A 25,603-nucleotide genomic window follows, 5' to 3' on the forward strand; every position below is an offset into this window, starting at 1 on the left:
GAGGATACGTAAGGCATAATCCGCCATGTGGCCCAAAGTTCCAGTTCTCAAATCTGTGGTTGTGCTTGGTTGAGGGGCATTTTCAGGCAAATCCACGTCACTTGTGTCCCTCCAAAAACCAGAACCCGGCCTTGCCGCGCCAACAATTTCCACTGGCCCCGGAAAAGCTTCCTCATTAAAAATATAATCATCCCCATCATCCTCCTCGTCCTCCTCCTCCTGTTCGCTCGCTACCTCGTCCTGTACACTGCCCTGGCCAGACAATGGCTGACTGTCATCAAGGCTTTCCTCTTCCTCAGCTGCAGACGCCTGATTCTTTATGTGCGTCAAACTTTGCATCAGCAGACGCATTAGGGGGATGCTCATGCTTATTATGGCGTTGTCTGCACTAACCAGCCGTGTGCATTCCTCAAAACACTGAAGGACTTGACACATGTCTTGAATCTTCGACCACTGCACACCTGACAACTCCATGTCTGCCATCCTACTGCCTGCCCGTGTATGTGTATCCTCCCACAAAAACATAACAGCCCGCCTCTGTTCACACAGTCTCTGAAGCATGTGCAGTGTTGAGTTCCACCTTGTTGCAACGTCTATGATTAGGCGATGCTGGGGAAGGTTCAAAGAACGCTGATAGGTCTGCATACGGCTGGAGTGTACGGGCGAACGGCGGATATGTGAGCAAAGTCCACGCACTTTGAGGAGCAGGTCGGATAACCCCGGATAACTTTTCAGGAAGCACTGCACCACCAGGTTTAAGGTGTGAGCCAGGCAAGGAATGTGTTTCAGTTGGGAAAGGGAGATGGCAGCCATGAAATTCCTTCCGTTATCACTCACTACCTTGCCTGCCTCAAGATCTACAGTGCCCAGCCACGACTGCGTTTCTTTCTGCAAGAACTCGGACAGAACTTCCGCGGTGTGTCTGTTGTCGCCCAAACACTTCATAGCCAATACAGCCTGCTGACGTTTGCCAGTAGCTGCCTCATAATGGGAGACCTGGTGTGCAACAGTGGCAGCTGCGGATGGAGTGGTTGTGCGACTGTGGTCTGTGGACGAGGTCTCGCTTCTGCAGGAGGAGGAGCAGGGGGTGCGAACGGCTACAGCCAACTGTTTCCTAGACCGTGGGCTAGGCAGAACTGTCCCAAACTTGCTGTCCCCTGTGGACCCTGCATCCACCACATTTACCCAGTGTGCCGTGATGGACACGTAACGTCCCTGGCCATGCCTACTGGTCCATGCATCTGTTGTCAGGTGCACCTTTGTGCTCACACATTGCCTGAGTGCATGGACGATGCGCTCTTTAACATGCTGGTGGAGGGCTGGGATGGCTTTTCTGGAAAAAAAGTGTCGACTGGGTAGCTCGTAGCGTGGTACAGCGTAGTCCATCAGGGCTTTGAAAGCTTCGCTTTCAACTAACCGGTAGGGCATCATCTCTAACGAGATTAGTCTAGCTATGTGGGCGTTCAAACCCTGTGTACGCGGATGCGAGGCTAAGTACTTCCTTTTTCTAACCATAGTCTCATGTAGGGTGAGCTGGACTGGAGAGCTGGAGATCGTGGAACTAGCGGGGGTGCCGGTGGACATGGCAGACTGAGAGACGGTGGGAGATGGTATTGTTGCCGCCGGTGCCCTAGATGCAGTGTTTCCTACTACGAAACTGGTGATTCCCTGACCCTGACTGCTTTGGCCTGGCAAAGAAACCTGCACAGATACTGCAGGTGGTGCAGAAAATGGTGGCCCTACACTGCCGGAAGGGATGTTGCGTTGATGACTAGCTTCATTGGCCGAGGGTGCTACAACCTTAAGGGACGTTTGGTAGTTAGTCCAAGCTTGCAAATGCATGGTGGTTAAATGTCTATGCGTGCAACTTGTATTGAGACTTTTCAGATTCTGCCCTCTGCTTAAGGTAGTTGAACATTTTTGACAGATGACTTTGCGCTGATCAATTGGATGTTGTTTAAACAAATGCCAGACTGCACTCTTTCTAGCATCGGATACCTTTTCAGGCATTGCAGACTGAGCTTTAACCGGATGGCCACGCTGTCCTCCAACAGGTTTTGACTTTGCCACGCGTTTTGGGCAAGATACGGGCCCGGCAGATGGAACCTGTTGCGATGTTGATGCCTGCTGCGGCCCCTCCTCCTCCGCTTCAGAACTGCTGCCGCCTGCACCCTGTTCCCCCAATGGCTGCCAATCGGGGTCAAGAACTGGGTCATCTATTACCTCTTCTTGTAGCTCGTGTGCAACTTCGTCTGTGTCACCGTGTCGGTCGGTGGTATAGCGTTCGTGATGGGGCAACATAGTCTCATCAGGGTCTGATTCTTGATCAGCACCCTACGAGGGCAATGTTGTGGTCTGAGTCAAAGGACCAGCATAGTAGTCTGGCTGTGGCTGTGCATCAGTGCACTCCATGTCAGATTCAACTTGTAATGGGCATGGACTGTTAACTGCTTCACTTTCTAAGCCAGGGACGGTATGTGTAAAGAGCTCCATGGAGTAACCCGTTGTGTCGCCTGCTGCATTCTTCTCTGTTGTTGTTTTTGCTGAAGAGGACAAGCAAGCGACTTGTCCCTGACCGTGAACATCCACTAACGACGCGCTGCTTTTACTTTTACCAGTTTCACGAGAGGAGGCAAAAGAGCTTGAGGCTGAGTCAGCAAGATAAGCCAAAACTTGCTCTTGCTGCTCCGGCTTTAAAAGCGGTTTTCCTACTCCCAGAAAAGGGAGCGTTCGAGGCCTTGTGTAGCCAGACGACGAACCTGGCTCCACAGCTCCAGACTTAGGTGCAATATTTTTTTTCCCATGACCACCTGATGCTCCACCACTACCACTACCCTCATTACCAGCTGACAATGAACGCCCCCGGCCACGACCTCTTCCACCAGACTTCCTCATTTTTTTAAAAACGTTACCAAACTAACGGTATTTGTTGCTGTCACACAACTTACACGGTGAGCTATAACTTCAGTATTATTTAGCTACCCCTTTACAGGTGGGTGAGACCACAACGAAAATCAGGCACAATGTTACACACTCTGTTGTTGGTGGCAACAAATGAGAGAGATGCCACACACGCAGGACTGTCACTGAAGCGCAAATGTAAATATTAATCTCCCACTGATTTTTTTTTTTTTTTTTTAACAGGGAGACTTTAGAAAAAAAAAAATAATTAAAAAAAATGATTTTTTAAGGAAGAATTTATAAACCAAATAAAATGAAATGATTGTTTCAGGGAGAATTTAGAAAACAAATTAAAAAAAATAGGCTTTCTATGGCCCACTGAGTGAGAGAGGACGCACACAGGAGTCAGGAGTGGCACACAAGCCCAGAGGCCAATATTTATCTCCCACTGATTGATTTAGTGATTTTTTCAGGTAGATTTTGGAACCCAAATCAAGCAAAAAAATAAATAGGCTTTCTATGGCCCACAATTGGAGAGAGAGAGAGAGATGGCACACCCAGGAGTCAAGACTGGCACACAAGCAGAAAGGGCAATATTAATCTCCCACTGATTTGATTTTTTTTTTTTTTTCAGGGAGACTTTAGAAAAAAAAAATACAAAAAAATGAATTTTTCAGGAAGAATTTAGAAACAAAATAAAATAAAATGATTGTTTCAGGGAGAATTTAGAAAACAAATAAAAAAAAAATTGGCTTTGTAGGGCCCACTGAGTGAGAGAGGACGCACACAGGAGTCAGGAGTGGCACACAAGCCCAGAGGCCAATATTTATCTCCCACTGATTGATTTAGTGATTTTTTCAGGTAGATTTTGGAACCCAAATCAAGCAAAAAAATTAATAGGCTTTCTATGGCCCACAATTGGAGAGAGAGAGATGGCACACCCGGGAGTCAAGACTGGCACACAAGCAGAAAGGGCAATATTAATCTCCCACTGATTTGATTTTTTTTTTTTTCAGGGAGACTTTAGAAAAAAAAATACAAAAAAAATGATTTTTTCAGGAATAATTTAGAAACCAAATAAAATAAAATGATTTTTTCAGGGAGAATTTAGAAAACAAATAAAACAAAAAATAGGCTTTCTAGGGCCCACTGAGTGAGAGATGACGCACACAGGAGTCAGGAGTGGCACACAAGCCCAGAGGCCAATATTTATCTCCCACTGATTGATATAGTGATTTTTTCAGGTAGATTTTGGAACCCAAATCAAGCAAAAAAATAAATAGGCTTTCTATGGCCCACAATTGGAGAGAGAGAGAGAGATGGCACACCCAGGAGTCAAGACTGGCACACAAGCAGAAAGGGCAATATTAATCTCCCACTGATTTGATTTTTTTTTTTTTTCAGGGAGACTTTAGAAAAAAAAATACAAAAAAATGAATTTTTCAGGAAGAATTTAGAAACAAAATAAAATAAAATGATTGTTTCAGGGAGAATTTAGAAAACAAAAAAAAAAATAGGCTTTGTAGGGCCCACTGAGTGAGAGAGGACGCACACAGGAGTCAGGAGTGGCACACAAGCCCAGAGGCCAATATTTATCTCCCACTGATTGATTTAGTGATTTTTTCAGGTAGATTTTGGAACCCAAATCAAGCAAAAAAATAAATAGGCTTTCTATGGCCCACAATTGGAGAGAGAGAGAGAGAGATGGCACACCCAGGAGTCAAGACTGGCACACAAGCAGAAAGGGCAATATTAATCTCCCACTGATTTGATTTTTTTTGTTTTGTTTCAGGGAGACTTTAGAAAAAAAAAATACAAAAAAAATGATTTTTTCAGGAATAATTTAGAAACCAAATAAAATAAAATGATTTTTTCAGGGAGAATTTAGAAAACAAATAAAACAAAAAATAGGCTTTCTAGGGTCCACTGAGTGAGAGATGACGCACACAGGAGTCAGGAGTGGCACACAAGCCCAGAGGCCAATATTTATCTCCCACTGATTGATTTAGTGATTTTTTCAGGTAGATTTTGGAACCCAAATCAAGCAAAAAAATAAATAGGCTTTCTATGGCCCACAATTGGAGACAGAGAGAGAGAGATGGCACACCCAGGAGTCAAGACTGGCACACAAGCAGAAAGGGCAATATTAATCTCCCACTGATTTGATTTTTTTTTTTTTCAGGGAGACTTTAGAAAAAAAAAATACAAAAAAAATGATTTTTTCAGGAATAATTTAGAAACCAAATAAAATAAAATGATTTTTTCAGGGAGAATGTAGAAAACAAATAAAACAAAAAATAGGCTTTCTAGGGCCCACTGAGTGAGAGATGAGGCACACAGGAGTCAGGAGTGGCACACAAGCCCAGAGGCCAATATTTATCTCCCACTGATTGATTTATTGATTTTTTCAGGTAGAATTTAGAACCCAAATCAACCCAAAAAATAAATAGGCTTTCTATGGCCCACTATTTGTGAGAGAGATGGCACGCTCAGGACTGGCACACAAGCCCAGAGGCCAATATTAATCTCCCACTTTTTTTTTTTTTTCCAGGGAAAATTTATAAACCCAATAAAAAAAATAATAAATAGGCTTTCTATGGCCCACTATCTGAGAGAGAGAGATGGCACGCTTAGGACTGGCACACAAGCCCAAAGGCCAATATTAATCTCCCACTGATTGATTTATTGATTTTTTCAGGTAGAATTTAGAACCCAAATCAACCCAAAAAATAAATAGGCTTTCTATGGCCCACTATTTGTGAGAGAGATGGCACGCTCAGGACTGGCACACAAGCCCAGAGGCCAATATTAATCTCCCACTTTTTTTTTTTTTCCCAGGGAAAATTTATAAACCCAATAAAAAAAATAATAAATAGGCTTTCTATGGCCCACTATCTGAGAGAGAGAGATGGCACGCTTAGGACTGGCACACAAGCCCAAAGGCCAATATTAACCTCCCACTGATTGATTTATTGATTTTTTCAGGTAGAATTTAGAACCCAAATCAAGCAAAAAAATTAATAGGCTTTCTATGGCCCACTGAGTGAGAGATGGCACACACAGGAGTAAGGAATGGCACACAAGCCCTGAGGCCAATATTTTTCTCCCACTGATTGATGTAGTGATTTTTTCAGATAGATGTTAGAACCCAAATCAAGCAAAAAAATAAATAGGCTTTCTATGGCTCACTGAGTGAGAGATGACACAGACAGGGATGGCACTCTAGCAGAAATGCCAATCTTAATCTCCCACAAAAAAAAAAAAAAAGGAACTGTCCTTCAATTACTATCTCCCTGCAGTAATCTCAGCCAGGTATGGCAGGCAGCAATAAGGAGTGGACTGATGCACAAATTAAATAAAAAGTGTGGACAAACAAACAAGATAGCTGTGCAGAAAGGAAGGAACAAGAGGATTTGTGCTTTGAAAAAAGCAGTTGGTTTGCACAGCGGCGTACACACAGCAATGCAGCTATCAGGGAGCCTTCTAGGGCAGCCCAATGAGCTACAGCGCTGAGGAAAAAAAAAAAATGTAGCTTCCACTATCCCTGCACACCGAAGGTGGTGTTGGGCAGTGGAAATCGCTACAGCACAAGCGGTTTGGTGGTTAATGGACCCTGCCTAACGCTATCCCTGCTTCTGACGAAGCGGCAGCAACCTCTCCCTAAGCTCAGATCAGCAGCAGTAACATGGCGGTCGGCGGGAACGCCCCTTTATAGCCCCTGTGACGCCGCGGACAGCAAGCCAATCACTGCAATGTCCTTCTCTAAGATGGTGGGGACCAGGACCTATGTCATCACCCTGCCCACACTCTGCGTTTACCTTCATTGGCTGAGAAATGGCGCTTTTCGCGTCATTGAAACGCGACTTTGGCGCGAAAGTCGCGTACCGCATGGCCGACCCCGCACAGGGGTCGGATCGGGTTTCATGAAACCCGACTTTGCCAAAAGTCGGCGACTTTTGAAAATGAACGACCCGTTTCGCTCAACCCTACTGATTAGCAATGTTACTTACCCCATGCGTAGGGCATTGCAGCAGCTTAAATATCCATGGTTATGACCATTAACCCCTTCCCGACCTTTGACGCCACGTAGGCGTCATGAAAGTCGGTGCCAATCCGACCCATGACGCCTATGTGGCGTCATGGAAAGATCGCGTCCCTGCAGATCGGGTGAAAGGGTTAACTCCCATTTCACCCGATCTGCAGGGACAGGGGGAGTGGTAGTTTAGCCCAGGGGGGGTGGCTTCACCCCCCCCCCCGTGGCTACGATCGCTCTGATTGGCTGTTGAAAGTGAAACTGCCAATCAGAGCGATTTGTAATATTTCACCTATTATAACTGGTGAAATATTACAATCCAGCCATGGCCGATGCTGCAATATCATCGGCCATGGCTGGAAACAATAATGTGCCCCCACCCCACCCCACCGATCACCCCCCCAGCCCTCCGATCTGGCCGGTACACTGCTCCGGCAACCCCTCCGTCCTGTGCTCCGGCTCCCCCCATGCTTTTGTCCGCTCCCCCCGTGCTCCAATCACCCTCCCCGTGCTCCAATCACCCCCCCTGCACTCCGATCCACCCCCCCGTGCTCCGTTCCACCCCCCCGTGCTCCGTTCCACCCCCTCGTGCTCCGTTCCACCCCTCCCGCGCTCCGATCCACCCCCCCATGCTCCGATCCCCCCCCGTGCTCCTCCCACCCCATCATACTTACCGATCCTGCCGGGGTCCGTCCATCTTCTCCCCGGGCGCCGCCATCTTCCAAAATGGCGGGCGCATGCGCAGTGCGCCCACCGAATCTGCCGGCCGGCAGATTCGTTCCAAAGTGCATTTTGATCACTGAGATAGATTATATCTCAGTGATCAAAATAAAAAAAATAATAAATGACCCCCCCCCCCTTTGTCACCCCCATAGGTAGGGACAATAAAAAATAAAGATTTTTTTTTTCCACTAATGTTAGAATAGGGTTAGGGTTAGGGGTAGGGTTAGGGGTAGGGTTAGGGTTAGGCATAGGGTTAGGGTTAGGGGTAGGGTTAGGGGTAGGGGTAGGGTTAGGGGTAGGGTTAGGGTTAGGGCTAGGGCTAGGGTTAGGGTTAGGGCTAGGGTTAGGGGTAGGGTTAGGGCTAGGGGTAGGGTTAGGGCTAGGGTTAGGGTTTCGGTATGTGCACACGTATTCTGGTCCTCTGCAGATTTTTCCGCTGCGGATTTGATAAATCCGCAGTGCTAAACCGCTGCGTATTTATGGTGGATTTACCGCGTTTTTTCTGCGCATTTCACTGCGGTTTTACAACTGCGATTTTCTATTTGAGCAGTTGTAAAACCGCTGCGGAATCCGCACAAAGAAGTGACATGCTGCGGAATGTAAACCGCTGCGTTTCCGTGCAGTTTTTCCGCAGCATGTGTACAGCGATTTTTGTTTCCCATATGTTTACATTGAACTGTAAACTCATGGGAAACTGCTGCGGATCTGCAGCGTTTTCCGCAGCGTGTGCACATACCTTTAGAATTAGGCTATGCGCACACGGTGCGGATTTGGCTGCGGATCCGCAGCAGTGTTCCATCAGGTTTACAGTTCCATGTAAACATATGGAAACCAAATCCGCTGTGCCCATGGTGTGGAAAATACAGCGCGGAAACGCTGCGTTGTATTTTCCGCAGCATGTCAATTCTTTGTGCGGATTCCGCAGCGTTTTACACCTGTTCCTCAATAGGAATCCGCAGGTGAAATCCGCACAAAAAATACTGGAAATCCGCGGAAAATCCACAGGTAAAACGCAGTGCCTTTTACCCGCGGATTTTTCAAAAATGATGCTGAAAAATCTCACACGAGTCCGCAACGTGGGCACATAGCCTTAGGGTTAGGGTTGGAATTAGGGTTGTGGTTAGGGGTGTGATTAGGGTTATGGCTACAGTTGGGATTAGAGTTAGGGGTGTGTTGGGGTTAGTGTTGGAGGTAGAATTGAGGGGTTACCACTGTTTAGGCTCATCAGGGATCTCCAAACGCAACATGGCGCCACCATTGATTCCAGCCAATCTCGTATTCAAAAAGTCAAATGGTGCTCCCTCACTTCCGAGCCCCGACGTGCGCCCAAACAGTGGTTTACCCCCACATATGGGGTACCAGCATACTCAGGACAAACTGCGCAACAATTACTGGGGTCCAATTTCTCCTGTTACCCTTGTGAAAATAAAAAAATGCTTGCTAAAACATCATTTTTGAGGAAAGAAAAATGATTTTTTATTTTCACGGCTCTGCATTATAAACTTCTATGAAGCACTTGGGGGTTCAAAGTGCTCACCACACATCTAGATAAGTTCCTTTCGGGGTCTAGTTTCCAAAATGGGGTCACTTGTGGGGGATTTCTACTGTTTAGCCACATCAGGGGCTCTGCAAACGCAACGTGACGCCCGCAGAGCATTCCATCAAAGTCTGCATTTCAAAACGTCACTACTTCAATTCTGAGCCCCGGCATGTGCCCAAACAGTAGTTTACCCCCACATATGGGGTATCACCGTACTCAGGAGAAACTGGACAACAAATATTGGGGTCAAATTTCTCCTGTTACCCTTGGGAAAATTAAAAAATTCTGGGCTAAATAATTATTTTTGAGGAAAGAAAACGTATTTATTATTTTCACGGCTCTGCATTATAAACTTCTATGAAGCACTTGGGGGTTCAAAGTGCTCACCACACATCTAGATAAGTTCCTTTCAGGGTCTAGTTTCCAAAATGGGGTCACTTGTGGGGGGTTTCTACTGTTTAGCCACATCAGGGGCTCTGCAAACGCAACGTGACGCCCGCAGAGCATTCCATCAAAGTCTGCATTTAAAAACGTCACTACTTCCCTTCTGAGCCCCGACGTGTGCCCAAACAGTGGTTTACCTCCACATATGGGGTATCAGCGTACTCAGGAGAAATTGGACAACAACTTTTGGGGTCAAATTTCTCCTGTTACCCTTGGGAAAATAAAAAATTGCAGGCTAAAAGATCATTTTTGAGAAAATATTTTTTTTTTTTTATTTTCATGGCTCTGCCTTATAAACTTCTGTGAAGCACTTGGGGGTTCAAAGTCCTCACCACACACCTAGATTAGTTCCTTTGGTGGACTAGTTTCCAAAATAGGGTCATTTCTGGGGGATCTCCAATGTTTAGGCACACAGGGGCTCTCCAAACGTGACATGGTGTCCGCTAATGATTGGAGCTAATTTTCCATTTAAAAAGCCAAATGGTGTGCCTTCCCTTCCGAGCCCTGCCGTGCGCCCAAACAGTGGTTTACCCCCACATATGGGGTATCAGCGTACTCAGGACAAACTGAACAACAACATTTATGGTCCAATTTCTCCTGTTACCCTTGGCAAAATAGGAAATTCCAGGCTAAAAAATCATTTTTGAGGAAAGAAAAATTATTTTTTATTTTCATGGCTCTGCGTTATAAACTTCTGTGAAGCACCTGGGGGTTTAAAGTGCTCAATATGCATCTAGATAAGTTCCTTGGGGGGTCTAGTTTCCAAAATGGGGTCACTTGTGGGGGAGCTCCAATGTTTAGGCACACAGGGGCTCTCCAAACGCAACATGGTGTCCGCTAACAATTGGAGCGAATTTTCCATTCAAAAAGTCAAATGGCACGCCTTCCCTTCCGAGCCCTGCCGAGTGCCCAAACAGTGGTTTATCCCCACATATGAGGTATCAGTGTACTCAGGAGAAATTGCCCAACAAATTTTAGGATCCATTTTATCCTGTTGCCCATGTGAAAATGAAAAATTTGAGGCTAAAAGAATTTTTTTGTGAAAAAAAAGTACTTTTTCATTTTTACGGATCAATTTGTGAAGCACCTGGGGGTTCAAAGTGCTCACTTTGCATCTACATAAGTTCCTTGGGGCGTCTAGTTTCCAAAATGGGGTCACTTGTGGGGGAGCTCCAATTTTTAGGCACACGGGGGCTCTCAAAACGTGACATGGTGTCCGCTAAAGAGTGGAGCCAATTTTTGATTCAAAAAGTCAAGTGGCGCTCCTTCCCTTCCAAGCCCTGCCGTGCGCCCAAACAGTGGTTTACCCCCACATATGAGGTATCAGCGTACTCAGGACAAATTGGGCAACAACTTTCGTGGTTCAGTTTCTCCTTTTACCATTGGAAAAATCAAAAAATTGTTGCTAAAAGATAATTTTTGTGACTAAAAAGTTAAATGTTCATTTTTTCCTTCCATGTTGCTTCTGCTGCTGTGAAGCACCTGAAGGGTTAATAAACTTCTTTAATGTGGTTTTGAGTATCTTGAGGGGTGCAGTTTTTAGAATGGTGTCACTTTTGGGTATTTTCAGCCATATAGACCCCTCAAACTGACTTCAAATGTGAGGTGGTCCCTAAAAAAATTGTTTTGTAAATTTCGTTGAGAAATCGCTGGTCAAATTTTAACCCTTATAACTTCCTGACAAAAAAAAATTTTGTTTCCAAAATTGTGCTGATGTAAAGTAAACATGTGGGAAATGTTATTTATTAACTATTTTGTGTCACATAACTCTCTGGTTTAACAGAATAAAAATTCAAAATGTGAAAATTGCGAAATTTTCAAAATGTTCGCCAAATTTCCGTTTTTATCACAAATAAACGCAGAATTTATTGACCTAAATTTGCCACCAACATGAAGCCCAATATGTCACGAAAAAACAATCTCAGAACCGCTAGGATCCGTTGAAGCGTTCCTGAGTTATTACCTCATAAATGGACACTGGTCAGAATTGCAAAAAACGGCAAGGTCTTTAAGGTCAAAATAGGCTGGGTCATGAAGGGGTTAACAACTAAATAATTGTCACTATATGATTTGACGTAATCATAGATACCTAAGCTACTGCAATATCTTGCACATTGGGTAAGCGACATAGAGAATCAGAAGAACTATGGTATATTTTTATTTGGAGTTATTTGCTGATATTATTATTATTATTACACCTACTAGATTTTAGGATAGGATCGTGGAGATGGGGATACCCCTCTGTGAAGACCTAGGGGTCCAGGGGTGCTCGTGTCTGCTGGCTTAAGACCGCATGGACCAGGGATCATCCCACTGAACACCCTCTATCATTTTACTGTGAGCATAATACTACTCAAACAACACAGGGTGAGAGTAAAAGAGTGTGGCCATAATTTATTGAACCACCAACAAACAATAACATATAGAACAGTCCCAATTAACACTCAAGATGGTGCAAATTACAGAGTCTCACCCTTATGCTGGCTCGTACTAGAGCAGCTCCAACTTTGGGACTTCCAGGACCGATTGCCCCCAGCAAGTGTCACCCCACCTTTGTGAGGCACTCACTGAGAAGAGCTTAGGAAGGCCAGGTGACTTGATTGTCCACACCTGAATTCTCTAAATGTTCTTGAGGGTTCAGTGATGGTCAATGAAGCAGCTCTCTATTTTTTCAGCTGGATCCATGATGCCATGGTGTAACGGGTTCTACTGTGCTGTAGTACCTCTTTCAGCACCCCCCGTGTTTCAGGCGGTCCACTCTGCTTTTGCTGGATTCTGAATGAAGGACGCTGGCTGGAATTCCTTGATTACGTGAGAGCATATAAAAGCTGACTGCTACTCCACGTATTTCCAGTCTAAAAAGAACACACTTTATTCACAGCACACAGAATATATAACACAGATACACAGGGCAGGCCAATAGAAAAAGCAGGCCAGACATACATTACAATAGCCGCAGGGGGCCGGAGCCTGCTGATATTTACTGTGGGAATTACAAAGGTGGGGGAGGTCAGAAGGAGAATATCTTGTCCCCTCTGACCAGGGGCGCAGCCTGTGGACTGATGCATTTCACATGGAACCTATTATACATAATACATACTGCATAACATATTCTTGGTGCTGGGGGTTCTGTAACACATGGCTACTGTAATTTAGAGTCTCTCTAAACACAGGCAGAGCATCTTTTTTACAGTTCACAACTCTCATTCAGGCATTCCTCCACAGGCTTGGGGGAAGGCGGAAGGAGGCCATCCCTCACTGCTGGAGTGCTCAAACAACATGCATAGATTGTCCTTCATATTTGCAGAACACCAATGGGTCATCAACATAGTAACAAACATTGTTCACGTATCCTGTGCTTTTGGTTCCCAAAGATAGTAGAATACTTCTAGGACTTAAATACTAGGACAGACAGAATAGCTAATCAGCAACCATTCAAAAAATGGCAGCCACTGAACATTAATTAAATTGATAATAAGAGTCAACATTTATTCCCTCATGAACTCTAGCTCATGTCCCTGGGCCTACTGAAATAATACATCTGGTTAATTAAGAACAAATGTCGTCACACCCTCTAATTGAAACCCCAAATGAGACACAGAAAAGTATGTTAAAAAAAAAACTTTACAGAGGAATTTACTGGTGGGATAGTTATCTCTTGGACAGCATGGTTGGCACTTGACACACAAAGAATTTCATTTGGGCACAGTGGATATTTGTTTAACCTAGCTGGTGACATTCACATGTAAGTTCTAATATCATTATGTCATAGTAATGTTCTCCTGTGCATATTTTATTCACCTCCTGCGTATACTTATGTTTCCTTGCCTGTGTGCATAGCAGACTCCGCTTTTTTTTAGTTTTTTTCTGTTTTTAATAAAGTATTATTAATGGGAAAACATGCTCTATAGTTTTTCCTGCCCTCCTATGTTGTTAAGTTTAACGTGCTTTGCTTAATACTTCAGTGGGTGAAAATTTTTAAAAACTGCTTGGCCTGGTACCGTTCACAAAATATTTGTGAAAAACTGACTATTGTCATGTATATACTGTAGAAGCTGCTTTGTGCGAAATTTTGTTGGTTTGAAATACAAAACAAAACTGGCCTGCTACGGTTGTACACTTTCTTAGTATTTAAATGAGGCCATCCAGTTGGTGCTCTCAAGGTTGCATGGAAGACTCTGATCTAATTTTTGCCAGGCCTTGCACTATGCAGCTTTTATGAGTGTAGGACTATCTGGTATGTCAACTTACGTGGTGGTACGTGGAGGTAGAAAAAACAAGAACACTGTCTCTTTAAGTGTTCAGTTGGTTTATTATAAGACAGCATAAACCAATTACAAGTGGAAAGTAAACACAGCCCTTCAGGCAAAAACAAGAAAACAACAAAGAAAACAAAATGCTGTAACAGAGTGCATGCGTTGCTGGTAATATCTCTCTCTGGAGCAACACATGTTTAGTCTTTACTCCACAAGACACAAACCACTGGATAATCGTCTCTCCAGTCTTGCTGAACAAAGACTGCCTCTAGAGCTCAGTTATTTAAACCAAAAACCATGTGACTATTTCCATCACGTGACTGACCACATGGTTATGGCATCACACAGGTCCTGTCTGCTATGCAGGTGGAGATAAAGTGACATTCTCAAACCGGCTCTATAAATGTCCACATAAAACCAACCCATTATGCAACTTTAACTTAACCCTCACAACACATAGTGTGCTGGAGGAAAAACGCACTGGTTTCATATCACTGACACCATTAAGCGCAGTGACACATATCTCCCCTTCAGTACTATACCAGTGACTCTGTCACAGATAACCACAACTACGCTTTTCTCAAAATATTTGAAAGAGGTACTATAGTTGGTGCCTTCATGGTTGTATGGATGATTCTGCTTCAAATTTTTGTCAGGCTTTCCACTGTGCAGAACTTATATGAGTGTAGTAGTACCACAACTATTCTTTGCTCACAATATTTGCACGGCGAATAAGCCTCCTTACCTTGACAAGCCAGAGATGGTATGTCACTCTCCTTAAGGAGAAACGATACCCCTTAGACCCCAGTCCAGAGCCTCTCACCTAGCCAAATTAGTTCTCATGCTTCGCACTGACGAGGGCCAACAGCCCGAAACACAGTGTCTGCGAATTGAGATACTAATTTGGCTTTTATCCTAAGTCATATTGCACGACTCGTTAAAGAGTTGATTGTGACTTGTAGGATCGCTACTTCCAACAGATGGCGCTATAGAGATTAAGTCCTCTTTTTCTCAGGAGAGGCAATTTGCATATAATATTTGAATGAGGCACTATAGTTAGTGCCTTCAAGGGTGTATGGATGATCCTGCTTGTAATTTTCGGAAGGCTTTGCACTTAAGGCATAGCCTTTATGAGTCTAGGAGTACCACTACATGACAATTTGAACAGATGTGTATGAGGCCCTCCTTTATAGCTAATACAGGGTGTATCTGAGTCCCATTAAAATACTGTATATACTCGAGTATAAGCCGACCCACATAACCCTGCACAAAGGTTAAGGATGGCCCCATAAGATGCTCCATAAAGTTCATGATGCGCCCCATAAGATGCTCCATACAAAAATATGCCGAATATAATGCTCCATAAAGGTTAATGATGGCCCCATAAGAAGCTCCATAGAACAATATACCCTATACAACGCTGCACAAATAATAATAATAATCTTTATTTATATAGCGCCAACATATTCCTCAGCGCTTTACAGTTTAACAGCTTCAAACACAAAAGTCAGAAGTAACAATGTTAACAATACAATAATTAAAGCAACACAAGACGACCCTGCTCGTGAGAGCTTACAATCTACAATGAGGTGGGGAAATACAAAGTACAGGTGTGTATTTACAATGATGTATTTACAATGATGGCCCCATAAGATGCTACATATTAAAATATGCCCCATATAATGCTGCACAAAGGTTAATGATGGCCCCATAAGGTGCTCCATAAAAAATATGTCCATATAATGCTCTATAAAGGTTAATGATGGCTTCATAAGATGCTCCATATTAAAATATGCCTCATATAATGCTGCTGCGATAAAAAAAAAAATGACATACTCACCTCTCGTTGCTGCCCGCTGCTCCTCAGCATTGTCGACTCTGCAGTGACTGTTCAGGCAGAGGGTGCGCTCTAACCACGTCATCGTGCCCTCTGACCTGAACTTCACAGCCAGAGGACCCGGAAGACACAGCGTAGAAGTGGAACGGGGACAGATGAATATCGCATGGCTTATCCTCCCCCAGTCCTACTCACCCTTTTGACACTGCATGTCAGTCCCTGCATCTCAGGCACTGGCATCTCTCTTCCTGTTTTCCTTCCTGTGCTGAGCTGTCAGTGATACCACTCAGTAAAGTAATGAATATGCGCTTCACGCCTATGGAAGGAAGACGCGTGCATATTCATTACTTTAATGAGCGGTACCATGTGACCGCTCAGCACAGGAAGGAAGACAGCAAGAGAGATGCTGGCGCCCGAGATGCAGGGACTGATATGCAGCTATGACACCAGGAGGGTGAGTATGATGTCTTCTGCCCCCCCCCCCACCGGCAACGACTCGTGTATAAGCCGAGAGGGGCGTTTTCAGCACAAAAAAAGTGCTGAAAATCTTGGCTTATACATGAGTATATTCGGTAATTGCGTAAATTGCACTGAAATTTCCAATTTTTTACTGAAAATTTCAATTTTGGTTTATTTCAATTATTATTTTTTCAAACATCCTTTTTAAGTTTTGCCTCATATAAAAGTCATTATATTGGAAATGAAGATCAGCAAAGGGTTGAAAGCCAAGCAAGTTTTTTTAGAAAAAAGGGGGGTACCCTGTTATGAATAGGTAATTCAGAACCACAATGGACCTTGAAGTTCAGAGCACACAAGTGACCTGACAAAAACCACAAAATATAGGACGAGCTCTGAGACGTGGAAACTCTGCTGACCGCAATCCCTAAACCTATCAAACCACACTAGAGGTAGCCGTGGATTGCGCCTAACGCTCCCTATGCAACTCGGCACAGCCTGAGAAACTAGCTAGTCCTGAAGATAGAAAAATAAGCCTACCTTGCCTCAGAGAAATTCCCCAAAGGAAAAGGCAGCCCCCCACATATAATGACTGTGAGTTAAGATGAAAATACAAACACAGAGATGAAATAGATTTAGCAAAGTGAGGCCCGACTTACTGAATAGACCGAGGATAGGAAAGATAGCTTTGCGGTCAACACAAAAACCTACAAACAACCACGCAGAGGGGCAAAAAGACCCTCCGCACCGACTTACGGTACGGAGGTGCTCCCTCTGCGTCTCAGAGCTTCCAGCAAGCAAGCAGAACCAAAAAAGCAAGCTGGACAGAAAATATAGCAACAAAAGGACACAAGCAGAACTTAGCTTATGCTGAGCAGACAGGCCACAGGAACGATCCAGGAGGAAGCAAGACCAATACTAGAACATTGACTGGAGGCCAGGATCAAAGCACTAGGTGGAGTTAAATAGAGCAGCACCTAACGACTTAACCTCATCACCTGAGGAAGGAAACTCAGAAGCCGCAGTACCACTCGTGACCACAGGAGGGAGCTTGATCACAGAATTCACAACAGTACCCACAACTTCTTTTAGATAACTAGCAAAAAAAGGGGGACCTAAAACCTTAATGCTGCTAACCTTCCATTCAGCACTTTTTCAATCCATTTCAACATTTTACTGCCCCTAGGAAATTAACTTTATTCTCCCTGGCAGAGTTTGGGTTTCAGTTACGGGAGCGACGCCAACACGGGTTCAGTCATCGGTCTGTCTATAGAGAAAAGCAGTTGTAACTGCGCCCCCTGCACTGACTGACAGCAGTTCATCATGGGGGTCAGAGGCTCACGCATACCTTGATCTGCCTCTTGCCAGCTGCCTTCTATAAAACTGATCCAAGCAAGTAGAGCTGATAAGAGGCCGCAACTGGAGGCTTTAGGCTCCAAGCAGCATTGGGCAAAGGTTTGATCCCAGCACTTAGTCTATCTTCAAAGATACTTCTCCTGCCGGGTTGTCTACTTTAGCACATGTAGAATTCATGGTCACTGGGGCCAGTGTTCAGATACAGGTTTTTTTATGGAATTAGCCATCTGGGCTCATACAGTACGTAACTAGGACAACAGACCTGGGATGATTGACTCTAGGCATATATCCAAGGGTTAGTGTCTATTAGGAGACCTGGAGCTTGGTATGGTCAGAGAGATGTAGGTTTAAGTTGGAGTGGATGTTTCACATGTGTGAGCTCAGGTTTTAGCATTTCCATTCTTGTCGACCCTACTAAGCTCTGTTGATATATCATTAGAAAGATGAAGGTCTAAGGTACACAACCATGTTCAGGTGTGAAGTTTTATTGGCCTTGCATCTAACAAAGCTTTAAACTGGAAGCCATCCTGCACTTAGCTCTAGGTTTCCTTTTATGGCTCAACATTTCCAGTTCACATATATTTAATGGCAAATTGAAGTCTTCCAGGAACAATCTAGAGACTTAATGTGATAAGATTAACAAGAAGGTGACCTAAGGACTCATTTGTAAACTTGTTTTCTAAATTTAAGTAGTATTTCAGAGGGTAGTCAAAGAAGTTAATATCTTACATACCCTTTGATATCCCATAATTAAGAGAAATCATTTGGGTAGCAACAGAGAATGCCTTTCAAATGTTTCCTTTTTTGCTATAGACTGAATGGGGGTCTTTATGGCAAAATGAGGCGTTGACTCACTTTCTCATGCTCTGCTGTACCCTTATTGTTACTGTCTGCTGAGTTGCATAGTACTTGGATTACACTATTCTACAGTCAAATTGGTTCAGGTACAAAAACAGTTGAACTGAGCTAATTTTATGATGTTGAAAATGACTATGATGCTTAAAATTGCTGATTTGATCTAATTTTCAAGATCCAGAGGAGGTTGTAATTACTTATGACACCTTTCATGCAGGGTTATAGAAAAAATGTGTCTTTCTTATTTCATCATCATCATTTAGTCTATTAAGCCTTCAGTATTCTATCATCTTTGTGTGACCAATCAAAGAATGTCAACTCAGCTCCAATGACGTAATCCTAATTATAATTGTGTCCCCTACTTTTATAAGTGCGGTGTCACAAAGTGACTGTCCTAGTGTGACACGACACGACGAGTAGACGGTCACCAAACGGTCAAACACACAAGGGTACACAGGGGACACAATAACAACGGTGGGCCCTGACAATAGGGAATGGGGAAATGGACACCTCCTGCACTCACCTGAAGCTGTACCCTAATATCCCTAATGTCCCCATATGGGATCTTTCACCCCATCGCCAAGCAGGATACCTAAATCCTCACTTGCCCTACTCCTATCCCTAAGTGGGGAATTGGCAAGTGAAGACATTGGTCCCACTGCTGCATTAAAACAACACAAGATAAGGTAAGACAAACATCTCGGGGAAAAGGAAACAAAAATCAACACTTAGGATTTCTCAGCAAAGTTTTTTAGCATATGGACATGTTTCTATATGTTTTTTCAGATATTCCTTATTCCTGCATTTATTACATATATTACAAATCAAGTAAATTTTGATACATATATGAAGAAATCACTTTTGCATCACAAAGGCGAAACCTGACTTTGATGTTAAGGAAAGTCTACAATTTATATTTTGGCTTGCAGAATAGGAGATCGGGATAAAAGTTGGGCTCCACACGTATACTGCAATATATGTATATCACATCTTACCCAGTGGTTGCATGGGAAGAGGCAATCTATGCTTTTTGCAGTCTCAATGATCTGGAGAGAGCCAACAGATCTCACTAACAATTGCTATTTCTGCATGATGCCCCCCATTAAGAAAAGTTTCAAGCAAGAAGTGGACTTTACAGTATCCAAACAAAATTTCCATCTGCAATATGCCCAGTACCATATGCAGAAAAACTGCCTGTTCCAATAGCACCAGAAACATTTTCGGTCTAGTCAAGTGAGGATGAAGAGGACGCTTCGTGTCATAAAGCATCTTCCTACAAAAAAGAAAAAAGCATGCCCATAAGATTTGGGAACACCCAAGCTGAAACTTTTTTTTTACTTATTGTTTCAATGTTACACAGTGATTACACATAGGACAAAGCAACAATTAAAAACACTTAAAAACAAAGTGTGAACCGCTCTAAGGTCATGCCGTATGATATAAGCAATGACAAGCCACAACTATTATCTCAGGCTCAAAAACTGTAAGCACAGGTTCAAAAAACATATGTTAAGACAAGAAAAGACATGTATATACATGTACATGTAAACATTATGCACGTGTGCACATGAGCTAGTCTACCTATTCACAGTACCATATAGACCATTGGGTGAGAAAAGGAAAAAAGGTCTTACCATAAAAAATCAATCAGAAAAAAAAAATATATATATATACAAGTAAACCCATTGGCATGGAGAAAATAAGCTTGCCACTAAATAGTAGCACATGAAAAATCATGCACAAAGTAGGTCCATACAATTCCAAGACCATAGAAGAGGCATACAAAAGATGATATAGTCAAGGGTATGCAAACATACAGAACCTGTTTCCATGGAAAGGCAGGAAAAGGAAGGCCAGAACTCAAACCCAACAATGAGGGAATAGATATATCTGATCAAGAGCCATGAGAGCTGAGAAAAATAGGAGCTGGTGAGCATCCCACGTGTATCGCCTCAACCCTTGTGGCTTCTTCAGGGAAAAGAGTATAAATATCATCACTAATTACACAACAAAAATAATCTGGGAGCATACTGACCGGTGGTATTGCGGAGCAAGCGAGGAAAATGTGGTCGCGGCCATCTTGTCAAAAAGTGGCATAATGTTGATGTCAATAAACTTGTTCAAAGCAATGGCAGCATGAGCGCTGGGAAAGCTCCGCTCGCGCATGCGTGCTTGAAGCAAAATGGTACCGAAGTAAAATCCATTGCGCAGGCACCATATAGTAATATTAGAGAGAGGAAGGAATCAAAATGCGCCCGCATGTTGTAGTTCTGTCGGGAAAACATGCCCCAGAAGGGCATCGCAACCTAGCACCAACAAAGATCTCAAATAAACATTTGTAATAAACAGTGTGTAGCATTTATAATTGTAACAGATGTTTAAAAAGCCTGATCACCCAAAAGGGAGCATTTTTGGATAGAAAACCAAACTTATGATAAAATGATCCAACGTAGTTTATTAGTATATCACTGGGCATGCACAAAGCTAATTTACAACAGAATGTCATTATTATTTTTAAAAATGCATAATTCCAGTGATAATGATGGGCAAGGAATGATGTACAGTGGGGCAAAAAAGTATTTAGTCAGTCAGCAATAGTGCAAGTTCCACCACTTAAAAAGATGAGAGGCGTCTGTAATTTACATCATAGGTAGACCTCAACTATGGGAGACAAACTGAGAAAAAAAAATCCAGAAAATCACATTGTCTGTTTTTTTATCATTTTTTTTGCATTTTATGGTGGAAAATAAGTATTTGGTCAGAAACAAACAATCAAGATTTCTGGCTCTCACAGACCTGTAACTTCTTCTTTAAGAGTCTCCTCTTTCCTCCACTCATTACCTGTAGTAATGGCACCTGTTTAAACTTGTTATCAGAATAAAAAGACACCTGTGCACACCCTCAAACAGTCTGACTCCAAACTCCACTATGGTGAAGACCAAAGAGCTGTCAAAGGACACCAGAAACAAAATTGTAGCCCTGCACCAGGCTGGGAAGACTGAATCTGCAATAGCCAACCAGCTTGGAGTGAAGAAATCAACAGTGGGAGCAATAATTAGAAAATGGAAGACATACAAGACCACTGATAATCTCCCTCGATCTGGGGCTCCACGCAAAATCCCACCCCGTGGGGTCAGAATGATCACAAGAACGGTGAGCAAAAATCCCAGAACCACGCGGGGGGACCTAGTGAATGAACTGCAGAGATCCAGAAATCCAGAAAATCACATTGTCTGTTTTTTTAACATGTTATTTGCATATTATGGTGGAAAATAAGTATTTGGTCAGAAACAAAGAGTGTGCACAGGTGTCTTTTTATACTGATAACAAGTTTAAACAGGAGCCATTACTACAGGTAATGAGTGGAGGAAAGAGGAGACTCTTAAAGAAGAAGTTACAGGTCTGTGAGAGCCAGAAATCTTGATTGTTTGTTTCTGACCAAATACTTGTTTTCCACCATAGTATGCAAATAAAATGTTAAAAAAACAGACAATGTGATTTTCTGGATTTTTTTTTCTCAGTTTGTCTCTCATAGTTGAGGTCTACCTATGATGTAAATTACAGACGCCTCTCATCTTTTTAAGTGGTGGAACTTGCACTATTGCTGACTGACTAAATACTTTTTTGCCCCACTGTATAATCTACAACCCACCTTACTAGTCCAGTACAAAGTATTGTATGTATATGATGTGATTAGGGCCAATGGGAGTGGTATATGAATGTCAGCAAGATACATGGCAAAGAAATTATAAAAAACTTTTTCATCAAAGACAAAATATAGAAAGCCCCACGTGATCACACTGCTGAATATTCCATAATAATTTTATTAAATAAACATATGAAAAAGCATACATACAGCAGTGTCTTAAGTAGATCTCTATTGAACAAACAAGGTGTAGAAGGATGTAGATCTGGGGATTTATTGTGATGGAATATAGGCTGAACTGGATGGACAAATGTCTTTTTTCGGCCTTACTAACTATGTTACTATGTTACTATGTTACTATGACCAATAATGGGTTCTGTTGCCCCCCTCCTTTGGCTAAATCAAAGTCCCAATATACAAAACCAGTAGATGACCTTGATAAAATTGGTAGTCTTGATAAACATGTTGGTCTTGGGATCGGTCACACATTGTATGGTGAACAGATAACCATTGGTTGAGCATGATGTTCATGTCACAAAGGAGCCCTAGACGATCGTCCAAAAAGATAGTCCAACAGTCCATGGATTGTGAGTCACAAAGATAAAAACATTTAAAAAATGAAGAGATCGGTACACGTGTGCATGCAAAAGAAAACCGCACAGCCGTATGCCCAAATATCACAATGAAAGATTCTGTAAAAAGAAGACCTTATATCCAAAAGGATATTTAAGAACAATGATGAACAATATGGTACTGTGAATAGAGCAAAAAACAACTGTTGCCCAAAACATGTTGCTCCATGAACTAACGGGGTACCATAATAAGATACACATGTAAGTCAAATAGAGACCACAAACCATATCCATTGTATGGATCACATCCATGCTGCAATTGATTAAACAAAGGTATCTTAAGGGTGATATCTGACCAGATGTTAAAGTGACTTATATTGGAAACTGATGGAGATGACAGCACTATGGATCGGTTTCCAGGTACAGTAAATATACACGGAAAAGAAGTTACACTTGAGGAATCCAAACAATCAAATAATAATAGATCAGGTTGGAATAGATGAGCACATCAAGGGTCGGAATAACTCCAACGAGAAGATGGTAAGTGAAAATCGTGGGATGAAAATAACCTAAAAAAGAAACCAACAATATATTAGGTCAGGGTACCCAGCGTGGCTAACCATAGAAACCAGAAAATAACAGTTCTTCATTTAAGCCATTCGGTGTCAAACTCTTTAAATCATAAATCCAACGTGATTCCCGATGAAGCAATTCCTTTGTTGGATTCCCACCTCGGATATTTCCATGGACTTGAGCAACTACAATTATAAGTAGACCATATTGTCTACTCCCATTAAATTCTAAAAAGTGAGATGCTATGGAGGTGATGAGCTTACTCTTTTCTAAATCGCCTTTTGCTTTGCCAATATTAGAAATATGTTTCTGAATTCTTCACCGGACTTCCTGGCTGGTTTAGGCCACATAGATCCTTGGACATTGACAGATCAACAAATAAATCACGTTTCTTGATCGACAATTTGAACAAAGCTTGGTCGTAACAGTTTCTGGAAAGATAGGAAGAGTGATGCTATCATTAGCAATCATGTACGGACAAATATTGCATCCCCCTCAAGGGAATGAGCCCGAAATAAGACTGCCAGTACCTAATTTTATTGTTGGTCTTTTGAAGTGGCTAGTAGTTAAATGATCTTTAAGGTGTTTTGCCTTTCTGGCTATGATCCTTGGAGTGTCAGAAATGAAGGGCCTCAGTTTGGGTTCACTGAGAAGGATTTCCCAATACCTACTCGGTACATATTGAACATCATGCTATTGGTTATTATAGACCGTTATCAGACTGGTGGTACATGGTGCATTTCAAATTTTGGGCTGTAGGAGAGTGCACCTATCACTGGTGGATGAATGTTGGAAAGCCTTAGATATTACTCTATAGGGATACCCCCTCTCAGCGAGACAGGTCGTGAGATCTAATGCACCCTCTAGAAAGTCGTTATCAGAACTGCAATTACGCCTGACTCTTAGAAACTGACCTTTAGTTAAGTTGTAACGTAGATGTTGAGGATGGAAACTTGTGAAGTGTAGCAGACTATTTGTAGCAGTTGTCTTACGGAATAATTTAGTCTGTATCTGGGTGCCGTTTTTCATGATTTTCAGATGCAGGAAGTCTACAGTCATTGTAGAGAGGGAGGCTGTCAAAGTAATGTTCAGAGTGTTATTACTTAACTCAGAATTGAATGCTTTGCATTCAGATTCAGACCAAGTCCAAAGAATCAAAAGGTCGTCAATATAATGAAATCAACGATAAACGTTGTTAGGGGGTCGAGTTTCCGCCTCTGCACAGGGGGAATCTTGGGCCGTTTCCGCTGCGGTCTCCCATTCTTCTCCTGCCGCAGTGGAGCCTGCTTAGCGGAGATGTCGGTCCCAGCGCCTCGCTCAGTCTGACTCTGTATAAAGAGTTACTGCTGCTTTTCCGGCTTCTGCCATTGGAGTCAGTGCTGGGCAGCGGTGAGCAGACGCTTCTGGGACTAAGTCCTGCTTTTCTCATTCTGAGCATGCCCAGAGTAAGACCTCTCAGTGGAGATCGAGGGTCACATGATCAGATACTGCAACTAAGGCAATTGGTCCTTCAGGAAGGTCCTGTAAGTGCTCACGCTCTGTGGCAGCCTCTCATTGGTCCTTCTAGGAAGGTCCTGTACGTGCTGCAACTATTTAAAGCTCGCATGGCCGCACGGCCATGCGCTAGTATTGTTCTATGTTATGTGCTTTGCGCCAGTGTGGTCACGTAAGAGTGTGCCCAGGGACCCGGCTGAAATAAGCCCCTTGAATGCTGACACCTCCGGCGATGAGATTGGTGTCAAGCTCTTTAAATCATAAATCCAACGTGATTCCCGATGAAGCAATTCCTTTGTTGGATTCCCACCCCGGATATTTCCATGGACTTGAGCAACTACAATTATAAGTAGACCATATTGTCTACTCCCATTAAATTCTAAAAAGTGAGATGCTATGGAGGTGATGAGCTTACTCTTTTCTAAATCGCCTTTTGCTTTGCCAATATTAGAAATATGTTTCTGAATTCTTCACCGGACTTCCTGGCTGGTTTAGGCCACATAGATCCTTAGACATTGACAGATCAACAAATAAATCACGTTTCTTGATCGACAATTTGAACAAAGCTTGGTCGTAATAGTTTCTGGAAAGATAGGAAGAGTGATGCTATCATTAGCAATCATGTACGGACAAATATTGCATCCCCCTCAAGGGAATGAGCCCGAAATAAGACTGCCAGTACCTAATTTTATTGTTGGTCTTTTGAAGTGGCTAGTAGTTAAATGATCTTTAAGGTGTTTTGCCTTTCTGGCTATGATCCTTGGAGTGTCAGAAATGAAGGGCCTCAGTTTGGGTTCACTGAGAAGGATTTCCCAATACCTACTCGGTACATATTGAACATCATGCTATTGGTTATTATAGACCGTTATCAGACTGGTGGTACATGGTGCATTTCAAATTTTGGGCTGTAGGAGAGT

Source organism: Ranitomeya imitator, chromosome 2 (assembly GCF_032444005.1).
Source record: "Ranitomeya imitator isolate aRanImi1 chromosome 2, aRanImi1.pri, whole genome shotgun sequence".
NCBI classification, from domain to species: Eukaryota; Metazoa; Chordata; class Amphibia; order Anura; family Dendrobatidae; genus Ranitomeya; species Ranitomeya imitator.